This window comes from Bos mutus, chromosome 1 (assembly GCF_027580195.1).
Source record: "Bos mutus isolate GX-2022 chromosome 1, NWIPB_WYAK_1.1, whole genome shotgun sequence".
NCBI classification, from domain to species: domain Eukaryota; kingdom Metazoa; phylum Chordata; class Mammalia; order Artiodactyla; family Bovidae; genus Bos; species Bos mutus.
Genome location: NC_091617.1, coordinates 16,739,078 through 16,749,345, shown reverse-complemented (window position 1 = coordinate 16,749,345; position 10,268 = coordinate 16,739,078). Strand labels below are relative to the sequence as shown.

The 10,268-nt window shown below is 38.9% G+C and overlaps 1 non-coding gene across 1 annotated transcript; it reads right to left on the bottom strand.

The window, feature by feature from the left end:
* Positions 1-9,035: 9,035 nt before the first annotated feature.
* On the bottom strand, positions 9,036-9,141 carry LOC138989429 (U6 spliceosomal RNA). Its single transcript, XR_011465733.1, has one exon. It is a non-coding gene; the product is annotated as a U6 spliceosomal RNA (small nuclear RNA).
* Between the last annotated feature and the right edge of the window lie 1,127 nt (positions 9,142-10,268).

The following is a 10,268-nucleotide window of genomic DNA, read 5'->3' as shown; positions in this document are numbered from 1 at the left end:
ATCCTCTGTTGTCCCTTTCTCCTCCTGCCCGCAATCCCTCCCAGCATCAGGGTCTTTTCCAATGAGTCAACTCTTCGCATGAGGTGGCCAAAGTATTGGAGTTTCAGCTTCAGCATCAGTCCTTCCAATGAACACCCAGGACTGGTCTCCTTTAGAATGGACTGGTTGGATCTCCTTGCAGTCCAAGCAACTCTCAAGAGTCTTCCCCAACACCATAGTTCAAAAGCATCAATTCTTCGGTGCTCAGTTTTCTTCACACTCCAACTCTCACATCCATACATGACCACTGGAAAAACCATAGCCTTGACTAGATGGACCTTTGTTGGCAAAGTAATGTCTCTGTTTTTCAATATGCTATCTAGGTTGGTCATAACTTTCCTTCCAAGGAGTAAACATCTTTTAATTTCATGGCTGCAATCACCATCTGCAGTGATTTTGGAGCCCCCCAAAATAAAGTTTTACACTGTTTCTACTGTTTCCTCATCTATTTCCCATGAAGTGATGGGACCAGATACCATGATCTTCGTTTTCTGAATGTTGAGCTTTAAGCCAACTTTTTCACTCTCCTCTTTTACTTTCATCAAGAGGCTTTTTAGTTCCTCTTCATTTTCTGCCATAAGGGTGGTTAAGAAGTAAATATTATTATTCCCATATTATAGTATGGAAACTGAGTTAAGGGAGTGAGTCAGCTTGCTCTAAAGGAAAGGACTGTAAGTAGAGTGAACATATCAGTGGAAGCAGACATTTTATGTTTGTTTTTTTGGGGGGACTACCTAGACAACCACTGTGATATATTGACACTTCGCTTAACACAAGAGCTTTTCTCTATATCTATAATAAGTATTAACAGCATATAAGGGCATGAGAAAGGATTTCATAAATGCTTGCTGTTTATGAATGTTTTAGTTCCTCTGATGAGGAGACCACATAAATATATGGAAGTTATTAAGAGCAAAATATTGATGTAAGCATTACAATACCATCAGAGCCACTCAGGAGGAACAAAAATAATAATGAGACTTCTTTGGTATTTATCCAGAGGCCTAGTGATTCCTTATGTTTATTTATTATGTTTATGTTTATTTTTCAATTATGTGATTTAAAACGCAACAATATTGTTATCATAATGACCCTGTCCAGCAATGCTGCTGGAAATTCTCCTTGCTCACCCCATCTCTTTTATTTGCCAAACAGTAAGCAATCATGAAATGCATGGAAGCACCTGGACTGCAAAACAATTATCGTTTACTTCCTGGCTGACCAATTCAGGTACAGTAATTAGAAAAGTAACAAGGTCAAAAGAAAATCCATTTACTGTGTGCTCATTTGCACTTTTTAAAATGATTCAAACAATATAACCTTTGGATACATCCATAAACTCAGTCACAATAAAGTGTTTATTTTTGTAAGTTATATCTACAAATGCACATGTATTAAATAAAATAATGAGTTTCTTTAAATCTATGAAATGAGAAGCTATAAAGAATAACTCAACTCCCTATTACCAAATATTTTCCTAGTCGACTAACTCAGTTCTAAACTAAAAGTTCCATAATTTGAGATAGATTCAGAAAATATTATTCTATTTTAGCCACAGAGCATATATAAAGCATAGTTAGACTATAGAGAGAGTAAGTAATTATAAAACTGATCATTTGTCTTTCAGCATTTGCCATGAAACTTCAGCCTATCATGAATCTATTTTATAACTGGAATAATTGAAATACCTTGTGGCTGACTAGAATCCTAAAATGAAAGACTATTTTAGAAAAAGGTGGGGGGACCATTAACAATGTAAAAATTCAAGACAAAATGCACTTTGTTGCCGGGGACCAGCCCCGGCTGATCCAGGGTATTCGAAGGAGAGACGGCGTAGGCGAAGATCAGGAAACACTTGCTTAATTAAATGTTAATTAAGGATATAAAGAGTAATAGATTGAGGATAGCTCAGTAGAATTCAGTGAAGAAAAGAGGCTGAAATAAGGATAGCTCAGTGAGGAAATTCAGTGGAGAAAAGAGGCTGAATAATTCAGCCAGAAGGTAAGAGAAAGAACGACATGGTGAGACCAAGTTTCGGTGAACAAGGCCCCGCACTTTATTTTCCAAAGTAGTTTTTATACCTTAAGTTATGCATAGAGGATAATGGGGGAAGGGGTAGAGTCAGGCAGCAAGCCAGGCTTTCTTCCTGCAAACTTATCATATGCAAAAGCTTAGGTGATTTGCATCATCTTCTGGCCCGGAGGCCTGTTAACATTTTAAGACCTTTTCTTCAGAAAACTTATTTTTCTCTAAAGGTGATTGGTCAGGAGCCACCCTCCAAAAGCATTAGATAAAGTTGCATGCCTACAGAGCAAAGGTGTGGTGGGCTATAACAAGAAAAAGAATTAACTCAAGGGTCCCAGGTTACAAACATTAAAGCTACTACTTACACCAATTATATTAATCAATACACTGCCAGGGACACAGCAGGTAAGGGATATGGAGACTTAGCAGCAAACATTGGCCCAACAAGTGAAAATCCCTTCACCAATACAATTTCTAATCAATCTTTTAACTACTCAAAAGAATCTGTGTTTAGACAGTTTAGAACATCTCCTGCCTCTCACAGTTGGGAGGCTCTGAACAATCACATGTGGCCGGAAAAACCTATTCAGGCAGGCTAGAGGATTTCCAAAGGAGTTTGTAGGTTAAACACTGTCACACCCAGGAATTATTAACTGGAGCTGTAAGCTAACTCTTTTTTCAGAGAGAGGTAGTGGGGGACAGCCCCCCGTAAAGTCAGAGGTGTAGGTGAAAGCACAAAGCAGAAAGTAGGCAGACTCTGGTTTTGGGTGTAAATGCTCGAGAATTTCCAGGGGGACTCCTGAGGCTCGATCCCGCCTTTGCGTGTGCCAAGCCGTCATGGGAGGAGTTCCTCACTGGCTCCCAGCAGTGATAGAATTCCAGTTGAGCTATTCCAGATCCTGAAAGATGATGCTGTGGAAAGTGCTGCACTCAATATGCAATATGCACTATGCACTCAATATGCAATATGCCGGCTCCCGGCACTTTGTATGGAAAAGGAGATGGTAACCCAGTCCAATATTCTTGCCTGGGAAATCCCATGGAAAGAGGAGCCTGGTGGGTTACAGTCTGCTACTGCTGCTAAGTCACTTCAGTCGTGTCTGATTCTGTGCGACCCCATAGACGGCAGCCCACCAGGCTCCCCCGTCCCTGGGATTCTCCAGACAAGAACACTGGAGTGGGTTGCCATTTCCTTCTCCAATGCATGAAAGGGAAAAGTGAAAGTGAAGTCGCTCAGTCGTGTCCGACCCTCAGCGACCTCATGGACTTCAGCCTTCCAGGCTCCTCCGTCCATGGGATTTTCCAGGCAAGAGTACTGGAGTGGGGTGTCATTGCCTTCTCTGGGGTTACAGTCTATGTGGCCGCAAAAGAGTCAGATAGGACTGAGCGACTAAAGAACAACATGGATTTGTCAGTTTCTGTTAGGTGAGTACTGTAAGAAGCTAAATAATTAAAAGTATTGTTTGTGATATGAAAATTCACTTGTACAATTCTTAGACTTATTTTAACTTTTACATAAGTTAAAAATACACATGCAAAGTTTTAGTTTCTGTGATTAAAAATGTGGTATTCAACACAACTTTAATTTTAGACACAATAATGAAGAAGCACATCCTGTGTGTGTGTGTGTGTGTGTGTATGTGTGCTTGTGATCCCATGGACTGAAGTCCACCTGCCTCCTCTGTCTGGAGTGGGTTACCATGCCCTTCTCCAGGGCATCATCCTGACTCAAGGATGGAATCTATATCTGAGTCTCTTGCATTGGCAGGCAGGTTCTTTACAGCTGAACCACCTGGGAAACCCCACATCCTGTGTAGTTACCTTTATTTTTGTGACATGTTTATTTACCAATATAACTGGCATGTGAAAATATATTTTTTGTAAAAATTTACTTGAACATGGGCCAGTTTTACAATGTAATTTTAATATGCATGTTAAAATACAACATGGAGAAAGAAATGGCAACCCACTCCAGTGTTCTTGCCTGGAGAATCCCATGGACGGAGAAGCCTGGTACGCTGCAGTCCATGGGGTCACACAGAGTCGGACACGACTGAAGCGATTTGGGGAAAAAAAAATACAACAAAAGTTTTAAACTATGTGTAGTGCTTAGTCATTCAGTCGTGTCCTACTCTTTGCCACCCTATGGACTGTAGCTTGCCAGGCTCCTCTGTCCATTGGGATTCTCTAGGCAAGAAGACTGGAGTTGGTATCCTCCAGGGGATCTTCCCAACCTAGGGATCAAACCCAGGTCTTCCGCATTGCAGGTGGATTCTTTATCATCTGAGCCACCAGGGAAGCCATTAAACTATGTGGAAAGGCTAATTTTATGTGTCAACCTCGCTAGACTATAATACTCAGCTATCAACCAGTGTCTTAAGTATTGCTGTAAAGATAATTTGTAGATGTTGTGTGAGATAACATAAATTATATATTGGACTCTGACCCCTGTTCCTGCACAGAACTCCTGAAACTGTTGTCATTTCCTAAGTGGGGAGAGCACCTTTTGTTCTAATACTTACTCTTTGACCCCAGTTCATGAAACAGGGCTTACATAATCTTTGTAGTTTCCTGGATGATAGGAGGGTCTTTGTTCTAATGATATGACTCTGGGTGGGTTTCTGGATGAGAACTGGTCATCAGAAAGACCAAGCCATGACTGGAGCTTGGGATCCTCTGTTCCTCCCACCATTCTCATGAGAAAGGAGAAAAGCTAGAAATAGAGTTAATGATCAATTATGCCTATGTGATGAGACCACTATAAAAATTCCCAAGTATGGAGTTTGGGAAATTCCAGATTGGTAAACACGCCAAGTACAAGGAAGGTGATGCCCTCTATTTCCAGAGGGACAGAGACTCCTGTGCTCTGACTCCTCCCAGACCTTGAGCTGTGTATCTTTTCATCTGGCTGTTCAGCTGTATACTTTATCACATCCTTTAAAAAAAAACAGCAATCAAATATAAGTGTTTGTCTGAGTTCCAGGAGCCTCTCTAGAAAAGTAATCTAACCTAAGAAAGAGCTGATGAGAACCTCAGATTTATAGCCAATTGGTCAGAAGCACAGGATCTGCAATTAACATCTGCAGTGGAGTGGGAGCATGGGGGTTCTACAAGCAGGAGATAGAATAGAGCAACTCAGCTGTAAACATGTGATCCAGGAAAGGGAAGAATGATTCCAAGGGCAGAGAAGATTTCAGATTCCGAGTTAATGCTGAAACAAGTTAGGATTTGATGGGATGTTGGGATGGGGTGAATGCATTTTGCATATAGGACAGACATGAATTTGGGGAAGGGAAAACTAGGCTGGATAAAATAGTGTCTCCATATACTTAAGAGTCTCCCCAAATTCACGTCTACCCAGAATCTCAGATTTTGACCTTTTCAGATATAGAGACTTTACAGCTGTAATTATTTAAGATGTTGTCATATTAGATTAAAGTGAAAGTGAAGTCACTCAGTCATGCCCAACTCTTTGCGACCCCGTGGACAGTAGCCTGCACCAAGCTCCTCCATACATGGGATTTTCCAGGCAAGAGTACTTGAGTGGGTTGCCAAGCCCCTAAACACAATTGACTGGTGATGTTGTAAGTGGGGTGGGTAGCTTAGGAAACACAGAGACACCCAAGGAGAAAGGCCATATGAAGATGAAGACAGGGACTGGAGTGATCTACAAACCATGGAATGCCAAGGATTGCCAGAAACTGCCAGAAGATAGAAGACAGAAACAAAATAGAATTTCCCTTTGAACCTCTAGAAGAAACTATCACTAAAGACATTTTTATTTCATATTTCTGGCTTCCTGAATTATGAAAGAGTGAGTTTCTATTTTAAGACACTTAGCTAGTGGTAGTTTCCTATAGTGGCACTAGGAAACTAATATATCATGTAACAAGATTTAGCTCAATTTGAAACATGATCAATAAATTTATTATCTGATGCTTTTTCAAGTGGGGCTTCCTGCAATCCCAGAGACCTCGGTTTGACTCCTGAGTTGAGAAGATCTGTTGGAGAAGGGATAAGCTACCGACTCCAGTATTGTTGGCCTTCCCTTGTGTCTCAGCTGGTAAAGAATCCACCTGCAATGTGGGAGACCTGGGTTCAGTCTCTGGGTTGGGAAGATCCCCTGGAGAAGGAACAGCTACTGATTCTAGTATTCTGGCCTGGAGAATTCCATGGACAGAGGAGCCTGACAGGCTACAGTTTATGGGGTCACAAAAAGTTGGATACAAAAAATTTCTTTGGAAGGAATGATGCTAAAGCTGAAACTCCAGTACTTTGGCCACCTCATGCGAAGAGTTGACTCATTGGAAAAGACTCTGATGCTGGGAGGGATTGGGGGCAGGAGGAGAAGGGGACGACAGAGGATGAGATGGCTGGATGGCAACACTGACTCGATGGATGTGAGTCTGAGTGAACTCTGGGAGTTGGTGATGGACAGGGAGGCTTGGCGTGCTGCAGTTCATGGGGTTGCAAAGAGTTGGACACGACTGAGTGACTGAACTGAACTGAACTGAAGCAACTCTCACTTCACTTCATATATAGTCTTAGCATTTGCATATTCAGTAAATAAATAGAATATTTTTAAATAATAAAATAGTGATAAATTACTGTGTCAAAGTATTGCATTTGATGAAAGATCTGTTTACTTTGATAGACATAATTCAGCATGATGTCTTGATAATTTTCTTCTAAACAGTTTTTTACATATGATCAATCTTTTAATATGTATTTATTTTATTATATCTATAAAATCTAAATGTGTTTGTGTAAATAAAGCTTTAAATTTAGGAATTTGCTGCAGGAAGAGATGTCAAATGGTATACTTTAAAAATGAATGATCATGAAGAATTTGGCTGCATGTTTTTAAAAAGCATAAATTGAATTTGGCAATAACCTAATCATTAATGAGATCAGCTATTATACAAGTAATAGAAATAATTACTTGCCTCAGAATGCAATACATTTAATAGAAGGAAAAGTCCTTAATATTAGGGGAACTACAGAGACACTGAGGCCATATTTTCCATTAAAATGAAATAGAGGAAGTACGATTCATAATAGTATGCATTTGTCTCAGGGTAAGAAAAAGGGACACACTTTATTATCAAACTTTCTTTTTATCTTTTCCAATTACCCTGCTGCATTAAAAAAACACATTTCCCACTTTTAATTAAAGTTACACATGATCAGCTTTAACTAATAAACACAAATAAACCTTTATAAGTTGTATGTTATTTAGTTCATTGACAAATATTCAAAATGTCTAAAATATTTTCTTGCTGATAATTGATTGTTAAAGTAAATTAGAACAGCATATAAGTTGATCTATAATAATTTTTCTTAAATATTGATGTGCATACTGAATTCAACTTAGCATAATTTTACCCAAATAATTTAATATTTTAACACATTTATTTCTAAACAGAGGAGTCTTATTTTGACTTTAAACATTAATTTGTGCTGTAGAATTGTAGGGGGGATACTGAGTTTACTGTCATATTCACTGTTAGAAAATACTAACCTATTAACCACTTACTGTGTACTTAACACTCTGTTACATTCAGGTAAACTAATTAAATCTTCCCTCAATTGATGAATAAAAAAGATGTCACATCTATGACACATTTTAAATAAATAAAATGAATAGAATTATGGCTTATATATTGGAAGTTGAGAAGAGTTAAAACATACCAGGTGATTTAGAAATGGAAACCCATAAAATATTTGAGGTTCAAAACATGGTACTCAAATGCTAACTACTGCTATAATCTAAAAAAAGAAATGATAATGGCTTGAACCAGAGAATGTGACGAAAACTGATTTGACTTGAGAGGTTGAACTAACAGTAAATACTGATCAAACACATGGAGTTGAATGGAAGAGAATCAAGCATGACCCTTTTTGTTTCTTGGTTTTTGCTTTAAAATATATTGCCATTAACTAAAATTGGGAAGGGTTTGGGTAGGATGTGTTCAGAGGGAATTAGAACTTCCTTTAATACATATTAAATTTGAAATATTTATTAGTCATATAAACTGAGACAGATAGTGGGCAATAGACTTATGAGTCAGAATGAGGGAAATTAAATTTGAAAGTCATTCAGTTCAGTTCAGTTGCTCAGTCCTGTCCATCCTTTTGTGACCCCACAGACAGCAGGACGTCAGGCTTCCCTGTCCATCACCAACTCCTGGAATGTACTCAAACTCATGTCCATCACATCAGTGAGGCCATCCAACCATCTCATTTTCTGTCATCCCCTTCTCCTCCCACCTTCAATCTTTCCCAGCATCAGGGTCTTTTCCAATGAGTCAGCTCTTCACATCAGGTGGCCAAAGCTTTGGAGTTTCAGCTTCAGCATTAGTCTGTCCAGTGAATATTCAGGACTGATTTCCTTTAGGATTGACTGGTTAGATCTCCTTGCAGTCCAAGGGACTCTCAAGAGTCTTCTCCAACACCACAATTCAAAAGCATCAATACTTTGGTGCTCAACTTTATTTATAGTCCAACTCTCACATCCATACGTGACTCCTGGAAAAACCATAGCTTTGACTAGATGGACCTTTGTTGGTAAAATAATGTCTCTACTTTTTAATATGCTGTCTAGTGAGCCATTACTACTACTAAGTCACTTGAGTCATGTCTGACTCTGTGCCATCCCATAGACGGCAGCCCACCAGGCTCCACCATCCCTGGCATTCTCCAGGCAAGAACACTGGAGTGGATTGCCATTTCCTTCTCCAGTGCATGAAAGTGAAAAGTGAAAGGGAAGTCGCTCAGTCATGTCCGACCCTCAGAGACCCCATGGACTGCAGCCTTTCAGGCTCCTCCGTCCATGGGATTTTCCAGGCAAGAGTACTGGAGTGGGGTGCCATTGCCTTCTCTGAGTGAGCCATTAGATTTTAATATTCAATGCCTTGGGATTGATGAGATCACAAGGGAGTGAGTACAGATCAGGATTATTTATTTATTAAAAAAATATAGACTGCTTCACAAATTGTGTGTCATCCTTGCACAGCTTCCTTGCTAATCTTCTCTGTGTCATTCCCATTTTAGTATATGTCTTGCTGAACTGAGTACTGGATCATGATTCTCTATCATAGCAATAATGATGTTGCAGGACTGGATAATTCCTTGTTTTAGAAGTCTGTCCTGTACATTGTGGGGATGTTTAGTAGCATCCCTGGCCTCTAGCCACAGTATTCCAGCAGTAACTCCTGTTGTGACAAACCAAAATGTTATCAGGTATTACCAAATACCCCATGTGAGCAAAATAATCTCCAATCGAAAATCATTGTTCTAGATAGAAGAAAGAAAGCTCCAGAGCTATTAGGATCCTGTAATTTCATCTTTTGTTTTTGCATTTCATTTGTTGATTCAGGATCCACCAGACAGAAATCTCTTAATGGACAAGTTTTCATTAATGTAATTCTTTGATTGTTTGTCCTACCATTTGCTAATCCTCTAGTTATCTTTTCCTAGATATGTATTTTTTCTTTTCCTTGCTCTAAAGGATATCATTGAAAGTCATTCTCAAATGCTTTGATAAAAATCTGTTTTAGTTCAGTAACTCTGTCAGTGAAAGAAACAAGGCTAATCTGACATGACATGCTCTTGGTGAACTGGTTCCCTTTCTTTGTGATCGTATCCTCCTGTCAGTATTTTTAAACAGCCCTGTAAATATTCATTCTTTGATCTTACTCAGGTATAACATCCTCAGCTTGTCTATTTTCAGAATCCCTGGTTTTTGAGTTTGTAAAAATTCATGCACTTCCTGCAACAAAATTTTTTTTATTATATATATATTATTGAATCTCAAAATTTGTCAGAGTTCATAGGATCCTCAAATGTTTAGGAGTTAAGAAGAACTGTACAAACCAGAAAAGTGTCTGGAGAGAGGGTAGAGATGAAAAAGTGATTATCAAGCAAGAATAGTACTATGAAAGACAAGTGAAGAATTTGCCACAAGAAGAAAAGAGAAACTCTGTCAAAAGCTGTGGTTTGATTAAGCAATAGGTAAAATTTGTCCATTGTTTTAGTCACATCAAAATGACTAAAAATTTTATCAAGAACACTTTTGTTAGATTAGTGTGGAAATATGGATATTTGCATTATGCCAAATTACATTCCACAGATTAAATGAAGATTACAGAATCAAAAGTTCAAGTTACAATGGAGAGGTCTTAACATTTCCACCAATCAGTTAA